We start from the raw sequence: 15,467 nt of genomic DNA on the forward strand, positions 1-15,467 counted from the left end.
TGTTCACTTTACTGAAGGTTCATATTTTCAAACTGGCCCAAGTTTGTAGTTTTGTAAAAAATTTGAATTTGAAACTACTCTGATTCTCTCTCTCTCTCCTTTCCTTCCTTCCTTCTTGAAGACACGGCACATAGACATTTGTTCCCCCAAAAAGAAAGTTATTGTGAATTTCTTTTGTCCTGAAAGCAAATAAGCTTTTCATTGGGAAGAAAGCAGACCAGCTTATGGACCCAGAGTCCAGGACTTCTCATCCCATTTCTAAGAGGGTCCCATCATGTGCTCTTCAGCAAATACTGTAGCTTCTTCATGCCTCTTTTTCTTCATCTCTAGCTACACAGAGCTGAGGCTTCTGTCCTACTGCCCAAAGGAAGTGGCTATCTGCATAAACTGAATAAGGACAGAAAAGTACAAAATGTCATGTGAATATGTTTTATTCATGAGAAACAGTATGAAAGCAGGGTACAGTGATGAAAGAACTATTGGTCACAGAGGGTATTTTTTTTCCAGCCACACCCACGTACTGACAACAATCTCAGCCAGTTGTGTTTTCTCTGATTACAAAGAGGTAACAGAAGAAAATTCTGGCTGCACCAGAGTCCCACTTCACATAAAAGGGACATTTTTGGAGGCAAGACTCATGGATAGCAAGACTAAGGGGTAGTCACAAGGACAAAGGTTCCTTCCAGTTCTAAAATTCTAGAATTTTAAATTTTTTGAGAGTTTGAGAGTAGGAATGTTCAGCTAAATAGGAGAACTACTCCACTTTTCAGTGTTAGTGTCAAAATTCTGGCATCGCCTGGTCTGTCTGAGGTTGAATTTATCTTAATCTGGGATTAAGTCAGTTGACCTCACAGGATTAGAAATACAGGATTTCAAAAATTTTATTAGCTTTTCTGGATGAATCCAAGAGATAGAAATGTATACCTTTTACTGGCATCCAAAAAAGCTTGACCAACACCTTTTCCTTTTATTGAATCACTCACTAAATTACCAGACTGAGGGGAAAGGAGTATAGATTTCCAAATCCAAGGATAATTGAAGGTAAGCCCTTCAGGGGTAGACCAAGAACAGGGCTGTGAAGGGTCTGGAGTCTATTTCTTCCCAGACAGAGGGTGGAGTGGGATGAATATATTAGACAGGGACAGAGAAGTGCATGTCTCACAAAATGGAAAGGAGGAACTACTGACAGAAGAAGCAAGGGCAGCTCCTGTTCATTCCTGCCCTAAGCCATCATTCTGCCCTCTGGCCGGCATCACTGAATGTTAGAGCCTACAACTGGCTGGAGAGACTCACCATCCTTATAAAGCCCCTTATTGAATAAAATGTTGTGAAGAGATCCACTTTCTTCATATAAGGCTAATAACTGATGGAAGTTTCATACTCACTTTGAAGTTTGGAAACATACAGTAAGTACCCTACATATGAACAAGTTCCTTCTGAGAGTGCATTCATTAAGTCCCATTTGTTCATATGTCCAGCAAATTTAGCCTAGCTACCCAACTAACACAATCGGCTATATAGTACTGTACTGTAATAGGTTTATAATACTTTTCACACAAATAATACATAAAAAACAAACACAAAAAATAAACATTTAAAATCTTACAGTACAGTACCTTGAAAAGTACAGTAGTACAGTACAACAGCCGGCACACAGGGGCACCACGTTCACATCTTTGAAAGTTTGCAACTGGAAGGTTTGTATGTAGGGGACTTACTGTATTGTAGATCTTGTGTACTGGTCCTGCATCACCAGAGTGAGATGAGTGAATTCCTGTGTGTTTCCTCCTGATTCCTGTGGTAACTAAATCACTGCCAAAATAGCTTTTTCTGTGAAATGTTTAAAGAAGATAAAAATATTACAGTTGTTATTGTAAATGTCTTCATGAAAAGAATCTTTTTTTCTTAGAATCTCCCACGTTGGTCCTAAGGCTAGATGCAAATGGAATTTCCTTCATGAAGGAAAGCTAAGGATTCTCACTATGATATGCAAGTACTTACTTACCTCTTGTCTTCCTTAATGAGAGATCATCATTTCCCATTGCAATTCTTTGTAAGGGCCCCTAAGGTAACCTGTTGGTAGATTCTGACTCCAAACCCAGCTGCTATTGATGTGTCCAAGTGACCAGTGTAGCTGAGATGGCAGCAAAGAATCTATGGGATGTCTTTGGTATATGCTCTATCTCTTTGCCAACCTAAAATCTGGGAAGGTTGCAGGTTAGTTTTTTTTTTTTTTTTTTTTTTTTTCGGTACGTGGGCCTCTCACTGTTGTGGCCTCTCCCATTGTGGAGCACAGGCTCCGGACGCGCAGGTCCAGCGGCCATGGCTCACAGGCCCAGCTGCTCCGCGGCATGTGGGATCCTTCCAGACCGGGGCACGAACCCATGTCCCCTGCATCGGCAGGCGGACTCTCAACCACTGCGCCACCAGGGAAGCCCTGCAGGTTAGTTTGTTTTTTTTTTTTTTTTTTTTTTTTTTTGCTTTACGCGGGCCCCTCACTGTTGTGGCCTCTCCCGTTGCGGAGCACAGGCTCCAGACGCGCAGGCTCAGTGGCCATGGCTCACGGGCCCAGCCGCTCCGTGGCATGTGGAATCCTCCTGAACCGGGGCACGAACCCTTGTCCCCTGCATCGGCAGGCGGACTCTCAACCACTGCACCACCAGGGAAGCCCAGTTTTTAACACAGAAGATTTACAAGCCAATGTGGAAATATTCTCACCTAAGTTTATGAAACTTTCTGATTTCATCTATATAGATAGTGTCATTAAGTAGGTATGTACAAAAAGCTATGAAATTTTTTTCATATAGGTCTGTTAGTTAATAGCTAGTATGTGTTTCTTACAAAATCCTGGAACAGAATCAAATTCCCATTTTCAATATGGGGTGGGAGCTCAGATTGGAAAAGAGAGGAAGACATTATACAGAGAGTATAAAAGCCACTAGCTTCCAAGTCCTGAATTGCTTCGACCTCATTTCCCCATTGCTATACCAAAGAAATGTGCAAATATTTTTCATTCTGCTGATGGGCACAGTGATAATGAACTAATGTTGGCAAGATCTTTTGAAATGAGAATATAAAGTTTATTAAAGAAGCAAGAAACAAGACTAGAGAAAGCCCTTTTGATTGGCCAGATTTTATGTTACATAACATGTTTTTTGCACCAAAGGAATAGGGCAGCTGACTTTAAAAAGGATTTTTTTAAGTCTTCCTTTTACTTTGATAATCGAAAAAACCAGTTTGATTTAGCAATTACTTAAACTGTTTGAAAAGTCAGGCATCTGAGAGCCAAATGATGTAGTCCCTACTGCTTTGTTTTAATCTTTCATTCAGCAACATTTACTAAATTTACAGTGTATGTCAGCCATCTTCCAGACTGGGTGGGAGATAGAAAGATGTCTAAGAGGGGAACACCTTCCACAAATGAATTTATAATTTAGTAGAGGAGGTAAGGTATACATATACAAATATCCAGCATAAGACAATGCAATGCAGGCTGTAAGAAAAGTGCAAAGTACTTTCCTATGGTGATTGGGACATTTTGTGGTGAGTTGGCCTTGGAGCTGGTCATGAATAGGACAAGATCTTCCAGAGTGAAAACACGGTCAAAGTACCTCCTCTGAGAAGGTTTTGCTGACCCTCTCCCCACTCCCCTTCCCTTCCCTGCCCCAAATGGAGGTAGATTTGTGTGCTACTTCTGCCTTATTGCATACTGTAATTTATATAGACTTTCATTGTAACAATTATATTCTAATTGCTGTTTGCAAGTGTTGTCCCTCGAGGAAATTATAAAGTCCTTTAGGACAGGAACCATGTCTCTTCATGTTTGTTTTCCTAACATATAGCAGGGTTTCTGACAGTGTATCTACTCAATAAATATTGAGGGAGAAAGGAAATACATTACACAATACATTCAGGGATCAGTGTGTGCTGGAATTTGGCTGGAATCAAAGATTCATGAAGGAGAAGAGTGAGAATTAAAGCTCCAAGAGTAGGTTGGAAAGTAGGTCTGAAACTATCAAGTGTTGGTGGTAAATGGAACAGTGGAAACTCTTCTATGCCGCTGGTGAGACTGTAAATTGGTACAACCATTTGGGGGAACAATTTATTAACATATAATAAAGTCAAAGATGCTCATATCTTGTGACCCAGAAATTCCAATTCTAGAGTAAGTCTTGCTCATGTTTACAAGGAGACAGATGTAGAATATCCATAGCAAAAAGTTGGAAACAAACTCAGTGTCCATCAGTAGGAGAATGGATGAATAACTACAGATTTATCAATAATGAGTAATGAATAGCTATAATATTAATTATATCTATGTTATATATATTCATATTAGTCATACCTAATGTATAATAATAAATAACTACAGATATATCAACATGGGTGAATATCATGCTGGTGTTTCACCTGTTGATACTCATAACAGCCTGAGGAGACAACCTCCTGGAGTTACAGTTAAGAATGTTTTATGGGGCTTCCCTGGTGGTGCAGTGGTTGAGAGTCCGCCTGCCGATGCAGGGGACATGGGTTCGTGCCCCGGTCCAGGATGATCCCACATGCCGTGGAGTGGCTGGGCCTGTGAGCCATGGCTGCTGAGCCTGCGTGTCCGGAGCCTGTGCTCCACAACGGGAGAGGCCACAGCAGTGAGAGGCCTGTGTACAGCAATCAATCAATCAATCAATCAATCAATCAATAAAAAGAATGTTTTATGAAACACTGGAGCTCTACCACCCGCATTTCTGGGTGTCTAGCTTGCATACATACTGACTTCTGCAGATTTTGGCTTCTCAGCCTCCATCATCATGTGAGGCAATTCCTTATAGTAAACCTACCCATCTGTTGATCAGTTAATAGGTCAGTAGATGGGTAGATAAAGATCCTGTTGGTTCTTTCTCTGGAGAACACATACTAGTATACCTACTAAATAAAATAGGTTTTTATTTTCTTCTTAATTTGCTCACATTTCAAAAACCCTTCAATTCAGGTTCCTTATTTGAAATTAGGGCTAGAAACTTATGTCTCATCAGGCTGTGTGAGTATCAACAGGCGAAGCACCAGCATAGTGCTGGGCACATAAGCACTCACTTAAAGTTAGTACTTTTGATTGTGACCCTTGCTAAAAGAATATTGCTTGGTCAATTGATCATGAAGCCAGCCTGCAAAAATGTGGGTTGGGCCTTGAGGGGTGGGTGAGTGGGAGTGGTAGGGTCAAACCAGCTTACCTCAATATACTCCAGAGTAGATCTAAAGTCCAACATAAGTTCAATATTTTCTCCCTGCCAAGAAAATGTGGGCTGTGTCATTCTTTTATCATCAAAGATATCATGATCATCACATGATTTTTACTGTACTTTTATTTTACTAACCTTAGAAGCTTATGGGTACTAACTTCCAGGAAGAAAATGAGGTCCAGCGATTTACCATTATTCCCACATACAAATGGAGAAATTGAAATTCGGGAATTGTGTCTTACCCAAAAGAATACGACAAGTCAGCCCCTAAGTTCAAATATCTCTCCAGATATATAGGCAGCTAGTGAGGTCAGGTTCTCTGTAGAGTTAAACGCCAGGTGAAGTGAGGGTGCAAAATAAAGAGAAGACATTGGTGTCCCTTCAAACTAAGGATAAATAGAAGCTAAAACTTGTGGAAAATATGTAGAAACCCATCCTATGAGGAATATATATATATTTATGATTCCAATTCCTTCAAGTCTTTGCTCAAATTTTACTTTCTCAATAACACCTACCTTGGTCATTCTATTAAATACTGCAGTCTACCCCCCTGCCCATTACTTCTGATTCTCCATTTCCTGCTGCACTTTCTTTTAAATTGAAGTATAGTTGATTTACAATATTGTGTTAGTTCAGGTGTACAGCAAAGTGATTCAGATATATATATATATATATATATATATATATATATATATATATATTTGAAAAAGAAGATATATTATATATATATATATATATATCCTCTTTTTCAAATTTTTTTCCATTATAGGTTATTACAAGATATTGAATATAGTTCCCTGTGCTATACAATAGGTCCTGGTTGTTTATCTATTTTATATATAGTAGTGTGTATCTGTTAATCCCATTCTCCTAATTTATCCCTCTCCCCCTTTCCCCTTTGGTAACCATAAATTTGTTTTCTATGTCTGTGAGTCTGCTTTTGCTTTGTAAATAAGTGCATTTGTATCATTTTTTTGGATTCCTATATATGTTATATCATATATTTGTCTTTCTCTGCCTGACTTACTTCACTTAAGTATGATAATCTCTAGGGCCATCCATGTTGCTGCAAATGGCATTATTTCATTCTTTTTTATGGCTGAGTAATAGTCCATTGTATGTATATACCACATCTTCTTTATCCATTCATCTGTCAATGGACACTTAGGTTGCTTCCATGTCTTGGCTACTGCAAATAGTGCTGTTATGAACATTGGGGAGCATGTATCTTTTTGAATTAGAGTTTTTGTCTTTTCCGGATATATACCCAGGGATTGCTGGATCATATAGTAACTCTATTTTTAGTTTCTTAAGGACACTCCATACTGTTTTCCATAGTGGCTGTACCAGTTTACATTCCCACCAACAGTGTAGGAGGGTTCCCTTTTCTGCATACCCTCCCCTCCTGCCATACCTTCTACCTTACCTATATAATACCTATTATATAATCTATGTATTTAGGTTTATTTTTTATTATCTCTCCCTATGCACACACACAAACACACACATGCACATGCACACACACGAATGTAAATTCCATAAGTGCAAGGATATTCTGTTTTGTTCACTGATGTATCCCAAGTGCTTAAAGGGTACCTAACACATATGAGGCACTCCATGAATATGTGTGGGATAAACAGGTTCCGAGAGACTACAGGAAAGTTTCAAGATAAGGAAGACATTTTGAACACATGCATTTGCTCTCTCCCTAAACCCCAGTAAACGAATGGTAAAGAGATTTTTTTAAAGAGGCATAATTCCACAAGAACAAAAAGAATGGGGGATGAGACCACAATAAGACTTTGGAAGCTGGAAAACAGATGAATGAATGATGATTGCTTAGTAGAACCTGGAAAGCTAAAACTTAAGCCGGCAGTGGGGATAGCCAAGAAGCAATGTGATTTACACTGAAGAGAAGCCACAAAGGTTCCAGATTTGCTGGTACCAGCTTCCTCTGCAAGTGTGTGTCTGTGTGTGGTGGAGGGGTGAAATTATGGCTGAGAACAGGATAATTGTTCTGTTGTGAGGAGATCCCCCCAACTCGAGGCATAACACTGGAGGTTCATTCATTGGACAGGGTAAAATCAAGGGTCTCTTGACTGGGAAACACCAGATTCAGTTAAAGGCAGAGTTATTGTGTCAGTCTGGGTCCATTCAGGAGACAGAAACTACATAGTATATACCAAAAAATGGGATCTCAGTAGAATATTTACATACTGAAAGTCAGACTCCTCAGTCCCTTTCCTCTTTCAGCTTCTAAACGCTGGCAGCCAGGCTGAACTATTCAGGCAGGAAATTGAAGGAAGCTTCTTTGCAGACTCTTACAGCCTAAAAGGAAAAACCTATGATACTGAGAATGACTCAAAGAAATAATCCATTCGGGAACACAGAGATCTGCTTGCATCATTGAATGTGCTCAACGCATGCTTAGAGACTCTGATTGGCTTTTTGGTGCCCTACTACCATACATGAACAGATAGCTAAGTATCATCTGTTATCTGTGGAAACATATCTGCCGTAACAAATAACAGGAAAAGGAAAAAACTTGGAGGACAAGAGACTATTCAAGGAGAAGGAAAATATTTCCTCAAACTATCAATATTCTCAAAGGAATAAGAGAAAATATTGCATCCATGGAACAAGACAAGAGGCAATAAAAAGGAAAATTCCAAAAGAACTTTTGGAAATTAAAGTATGATAGCAGATCTTAAAAACAATAGAAGGTTGTAGGGTGCAGTTGAAGAAACCTCCTAGAAAATCAAGCAAAAGAAAAAGACATGTAAAATAAAAGAAAAAGTTTTTTTTAATAGAGGATCAATTCTGGAGATTCTATAGTGAGAGAAAGAATAAAGAAAATGGATGGGGAGGAATAATTAATCCAAAAAAGTTTGTCAGAATGGAATGACATTTCTAGATTGAAAGAGTCCACCAAATGTCCTTAATGCTGGATGAAAACAGATCCATACCAATTTCATATCATGAAATTTTGGAAAACTGAGGACAAAGAGACTATCTTTTTTTTGAATTTTATTTTTTTATACAGCAGGTTCTTATTAGTATTCTGTTTTATACATATTAGTGTATATATGTCAATCCCAATCTCCCAATTCATCACACCACCACCACCATCCCCCGCCACTTCCCCCCTTGGTGAGGACAAAGAGACTATCTTAAGAACACTCTTTTTCATGAGACTGCCAGAGAATGGAGTTCTTCAGAATAAGGAGAAACTAAGAAGGAGGAACACAGAGGATCCAGGAGCAGGGAATCAAACCTAGGAGAGAAGAAAAGGGAATTTCTAGAATGATGCTGAAGAGAATTCCTAGGACAAGAGCTCTGCAGCAACTTAGAGAGCAGCCAATCTGGGTTGGAGCAAGTGAGATGGCTCCAGGGGAGATTTCTTCAAGAAGAAGAAATTGATAGAATACCTGATATGACCAAATGCATTGAGAAGAGATATAGATGATTGGTGGGGAGGTTGGGTTGAATTAATGATTAAATACATAGAAAACTAAATGAACAAAAAGACAATCATTAGGTCCAGAGAAAATAAAAAGTTGTGTAAGAAAGAAATCATGGATCTATGACATGGCTAATGTGTGAGCAATATTTACGTAGTCATAGCAATATAAACTCGGAATATTGAAATAACCAAAAATTACAACTCAGCTGTTTGGGGAGGACGGGGAAAGTGAAGCCTACTCACACCTATGTGAATAAGGCAGAACGTGGTGGTGGTGGTGATGATCAAGAAGGTGAGGTTCTCATCTTCCATGGAGGGAAGTCAATAAATAACGAATACGAAATCTAAAAATCAACAGGTAGCCACATACGCATGTCATTTAGAGATACAGAGGTAAATGCCAAAAGAGTCGCTCTAAAGAGTTGAAAATGGTTACCTCTGGGGAGCAGAAAATGGTAAGGAGAGGTGGATGGCCTACTGCTATTTTCAAAACAGGCCTTATAAAACTATTTGACTCTTTAAACTATGTACATGTATAACTTAGGTATAAAATAAAAACAAAATTCAAAGAAACTGCAAGAGACATTTCAAGTGAAAAGAGCCCATTGGGACATTCCCCACCCCTCCAATCTATTACCACAGCACTGTCTTATCTCATATCTCGCCAGCTTCTCCCCAACACCACCACCGCCTCAACAAACCAGGGTACTAAGAGAGGAAAGACAGACACTGGTTGAGTCTGGGATCTGCCCTGCCAGGATCTCGTCAGGAGCCCTGGGTCATCTTTAGTCCATTATCAGATAACTTCTCCCTAGACAGTTTAAAGGCTTTCTACCGAAGTTACAAATATCAAAACTTAGATGGCCTCTCCTAATGTTTTCCTCTTCCTTACCTTTCACTGACTATCTTGATTCCAAAACCCTTGATTCTAAATGCACCTTCTACTCCTTTCTTTAGATTCTCCTTCTTTAGAGACAGGGATGGCCTCAGGGTCCATCTGCTTTTGGCAGATTACTCACACTTGCCCAGTCATTAACACTTGTGTAACAGACTATTGTGTTGCCTTCAGCAGTGATAAAGGACAGAGGTATACTATTAGCTATGGTTACTTTTTATAGAGAACATTACCCTTAACTTACCAAATTCTAGAATATTTTTTCTTTCTTTTTCACTGGCTATTCTACTGGCTCTGATCCTAAGGCTGGTCTGTGACATAAATAACAGAACTGTTTGGAGGACACAGTTAAGTGACCCTGGTAGATCAGGTGAGCTAATCTGTTCATTGCATGGTACTCCGGGGAGACAAATGTCTCATTTTAGATTAGTTCAAAACAAAACAAAACATTTTGCGCTGTCCTTGGCTCTGACCTAGACAACCCTCTTACCCATGATAGAGAAGGCATACTTATCCTGTTTTCAATTAAACAAAGCTAGAAGAGATGAAGAATGAATTGGGGATTCAAAAAACTTTCAATAGGTTGCAAAGTTAAGATTAACAAATGAATGAAATTTACCATGCTTATGTTCAAAATATTAACTTCACAAACAGCATGTGCAAGATTTAGCTTAACAGTTCATGTGAAAAATGCTACAAGTCTTGACTAATAACAAGTTTAGCGAGTTGACAGCAGAAAGTGGCTGGGGGTAACTGCCAAAAAAGTAACTGTTTCTCTTTCTACCTCCCTGAGAGCATAGGCAGGGTTGTTTATGTTATATTAATCAATTCACCAATAAATATTTATTGAGGATCTGCTAGGTGTCTAGTATGAGGAAAGTGCTGTGATAGAGAACGAGAGGAAGAAAGTAACAATCTTTCAGCAGGTTGACAGACAACATATACTTAGGAAATTATAGCAGTAATGATAACGTACATTTGAATAATGCTTTAATTTATCATGTTCAATCATTTTTTGACTTATGGCTGCCCTATGAGGTGGTAAGTCAAATACAGTCACCATTTTAAAGATAAGAAATTGAGGCTCAATGAAGTAAATCGCTGATGCTCAAACATTTTGCTCTCAGGACCCCTTTACACTTTTAAAATTATCAAGGTATTGGGTTGGCCAAAAAGGTCGTTTGGGTTTTGCTGTGAGATGTTAATGAAAAACCCGAACGACCTTTTTGGCCAACCCAATACTTCAGAGCATATTCAAAGATTAAACCAAAATGGATCAAAGACCTAAATGTAAGAGAACTGTAAAACTCTTAAAAGAAAACAGTGTAAATCTTTGTGACCTTGGATCAGGCAATGATTTCTTAGATATGACATCAAAAGCAGAACCAACAAAAGAAAAAAATTAATTGGATTTCATTAAAATTTTAAAGATACTCTCAAGAAAGTGAAAAGACAACCCACAGAATGAGAGAAATACAATTGACCCCTGAACAACATAGGTTTGAATTGCATGGGTCCACTTTTACACGGATTTTTTTTTTTCTCAATAAATATATAGTCGGCCAACCACAGTCAGTTGGTTGAATCCACAGATGCGGAACCTGCAGATATGAAACCTGCAGTCACTGAGGGATTACTATATTTGCAAATTATATATCTGATGAGGGACTACTATCCAGAGTATATAAAGAACTGTTATAATTCAACAATTAAAAGTAATAATAATCCAATTTTTAAATGGGCAAAGGATTTGAATAGACATTTCTCTGAAGAAGATATGCAAATGACCAATAAGCACATGAAAAGATACTCAGCATCATTAGATTAGGAAAATGCTAATCAAAATCATACTGAGATACTTCACGCTCACTAGAATTGCTATAATGAAAGAGGCAGATAACAAAGTGTTGGATGCAGAGAAATCAGAACCCTCATACACTACTGCTGGGAATGTAGAACGGTGCTGCTGCTTTGCAAAACTGTTTGGTAGTTTCCCAAAGATTAAACGTAGATTTACCATGTGACCCGACAATTCTCCTAGATATATATCCAAGAGAATTGGAAGCATATGTGCACATAGAAACTTATACATGAATATTCATAGCAGTGTTATTCACGATAACTGAAAAACTAGAAACAACCCAAATATCCATCAACTGATGAATGGATAAACAAAAATGTGATATATCTATCTAATAGAATATTATTCAGCAATAAAAAATTGAAGTACTGATACATGCTACAGCATGAATGAACCTTGAAAACATTATGTCAAGTGAAAGAAGCCTGTCACAAAGGGCTGCATATTGTATGATTCTGTTTATATGAAATATCCAAAATAGGAAAATCTCTAGAGACAGAAGGTAAAATAGAGAGTGGTTGCCTAGGACTAGTGTTGGGTGAGGGGAGGGGTGCTGGTCACGGGGGGATATGAGGAATGACTACTAGTGAGTAGTCATTTTTTTTTTGAGGTATAGTTGATTTTCAATATTATATTAGCACAACATAGTGCTTCAAATTTTTTGTAGATTTCACTCCATTTGTTGTTATTATGAAATATTGTCTATATTCCTTGTGTTGTACAATATATTCTTGTAGCTTGTTCATTTTATACATAGTAGTTTGTACCTCTTAACAGGTAGGGGGTTCTTTTTGGGGCAATGCAAATTTTCGAAAATTGATTGTGATGATGGTTGCACAACTATGTGAATATACTAAAAACTTTTGAACTATGTCTTTAAATGGGTGAATTTTATGATATGTGAATTATACCTCAATAAAGCTTTTATTAAAATAATTGAGGACCCAGAAGAGTATTTGTTTATTTGGATTTTACATAGTAAACCCACATAACCTATTAATAACCTATAATATAGTAACCTATTACATGTTAACATAAACAAATAACATAACAAATTTTTATGAAAAAAATAACAATTTTCCAGACTTCCCTGGTGGTGCAGTGGTTAAGAATCTGCCTGCCAATGCAGGGGACACAGGTTCAAGCCCGGGTCTGGGAAGATCCCACATGCCACGGAGCAACTAAGCCTGTGTGTCACAACTACTGAGCCTGCGCTCTAGAGCCCATGTGCCACAGCTGCTGAAGCCCACGCACCTAGAGTCCGTGCTCCGCAACAAGAGAAGCCACTGCAATGAGAAGCCGGTGCACTGCAACGAAGAGTAACCCCCACTCGCCGCAAGTAGAGATAGACCATGGGCAGCAACGAAGACCCAAAGCAGCCAAAAAAAAAAAAAAAAAATTCCAAAACAAAGAAAATATCTAGTGAGAGTAGAGTTATTGTTTTACATTTTTATCAATCTCTTTAATGTCTGACTTAATAGACGATAGCTGGATTCTCAAATTGGTTGTTTGGTTGAGGTATATGAAGCAAGTTCTAATCTCATACAGATATAATTGGAAAAAAGAAAAGTATTTTAGGAGACTTTTAAAATTTTAATTTAATTTTTTTATACAGCAGGTTCTTATTAGTTATCTATTTTATACATTTTAGTGTATATATGTCAATCCCAATCTCCCAATTCATCACACCACCACCACCATTCCCCCCTCCTTTCACCCTAGGTGTCCATACGTTTTTTTCTCTACATCTGTGTCTCTATTTCTGCTTTGCAAACCGGTTCATCTGTACCATTTTTCTAGATTCCACATATATGTGTTTATATACGACATTTGTTTTTCTCTTTCTGACTTACTTCACTCTGTATGACAGTCTCTAGGTCCATTCACATCTCTACAAATTACCATTCCTTTTTATGGCTGAGTAATATTCCACTGTATATAGGTATCACCTCTTCTTTATCCATTCGTCTGTCGATGGCATTTAGGTTGCTTCCATGACCTGGCTATTGTAAATAGTGCTGCAATGAACATTGGGGTGCATGTGTCTTTTTTTTGTTTTTTTTTTAGGATTTTTCATATGTTAACCTTAATTTTTTTAAACATCTTTATTGGAGTATAATTGCTTTAGAATGTTATGTTAGTTTCTGCTGTATAACAAAGTGAATCAGCTTAGGCTTCCATGGTGGCACAGTGTTTATGAATCCGCCTGCCAATGCAGGGGACACAGGTTTGAGCCCTGGTCTGGGAAGATCCCACATGCCACAGAGCAACTAAGCCCATGCGCCACAACTACTGAGCCTGCACTCTAGAGCTCACGAGCCACAACTACTGAGCCCACGTGCCACAACTACTGAAGCCTGCACACCTAGAGCCCGTGCTCTGCAACAAGAGAAGCCACTGCAATGAGGAGCCCGCGCACCACAAGGAAGAGTAGCCCCCACTCGCCACAACTAGAGAAAGCCTGCACGCAGCAAGAAGACCCAACACAACCAAAAATAAATAAATAAATAAATAAAATTTATTTTTAAAAACAAGTGAATCAGTTATAGGTATACATACATCCCCATACCCGCTGCCTCTTGTGCCTCCCTCCCACCCTCCCTATCCCACCCCTCTACGTGGTCACAAAGCTCTGAGCTGATATCCCTGTGCTATGCAGCTGCTTCCCACTAGCTATCTATTTTACATTTGGTAGTGTATATATGTCAGTGCTACTCTCTCACTTCATCCCAGCTTACCCTTCCCCCTCTCCGTGTCCTCAGGTCCATTCTCTATGTCTGCATCTTTATTACTGTCCTGCCCCTAGTTCATGAGGACCATTTTTTTTTTTAAGATTCCATATATATGTGTTAACATACAGTACTTGTTTTTCTCTTTCTGACTTACTTTACTTTGTATGACAGACTCTAGGTCCATCCACCTCACTACAAATAACTCAATTTCATTTCATTTTATGGCTGAGTAATATTCCATTGTATATATGTGCCACATCTTCTTTATCCATTCATCTATTGATGGACACTTAGGTTGTTTCCATGTGCTGGCTATTGTAAATAGTGCTGCAGTGAACATTGTGGTACATGACTCTTTTTGAATTATGGTTTTCTCAGGGTATATGCCCAGTAGTGGGATTGCTGGTTCATATGATAATTCTATTCTTAGTTTTTTAAGGAACCTCCATACTGTTCTCCATACTGGCTATATCAATTTACATTCCCACCAACAGTGCAAGAGGGTTCCCTTTTCTCCACACCCTCTCCAGCATTTGTTGTCTGTAGATTTTCTGATGACGCCCATTCTAACCAGTGTGAAGTGATACCTCATTGTAGTTTTGATTTGCATTTCTCTAATAATGAGTGACGTTGAGCAGCTTTTCATGTGCTTCTTGGCCATCTGTATGTCTTCTTTGGAGAAATGTCTGTTTAGGTCTTCTGCCCATTTTTTGATTGCGGTTTTTTTTTTTTAATATTGAGCTGCATGAGCTGTTTATATATTTTGGAGATTAATCCTTTGTCCGTTGATCCATTTGCAAGTATTTTCTCCCATTCTGAGGGTTGTCTTTTCGTCTTCTATATAGTTTCCTTTGCTGTGCAGAAGCTTTTAAGTTTCATTAGGTCCCATTTGTTTATTTTTGTTTTTATACCCATTACTCTAGGAGGTGGGTCAAAAAAGATCTTGCTATGATTTATGTCAAAGAGTGTTCTTCTTATGTTTTCCTTTAAGAGTTTTATAGTGTCTGGCCTTACATTTAGGTCTTTAATCCATTTTGAGTTTATTTTTGTGTATGGTGTTAAGGAGTGTTCTAAGTTCATTCTTTTACATGTAGCTGTCCAGTTTTCCCAGCACCACTTATTGAAGAGACTGCCTCTTCTCCAGTGTATATCCTTGCCCCCTTTGTCATAGATTAGTTGACCATAGGTGCATGTGTTTATCTCTGGGCTTTCTATCCTCTTCCATTGATCTATATTTCTGTTTTTGTGCCAGTACCATATTGTCTTGATTACTATAGCTTTG

The sequence above is a fragment of the Mesoplodon densirostris genome, chromosome 1, assembly GCF_025265405.1.
Source record: "Mesoplodon densirostris isolate mMesDen1 chromosome 1, mMesDen1 primary haplotype, whole genome shotgun sequence".
NCBI lineage: Eukaryota > Metazoa > Chordata > Mammalia > Artiodactyla > Ziphiidae > Mesoplodon > Mesoplodon densirostris.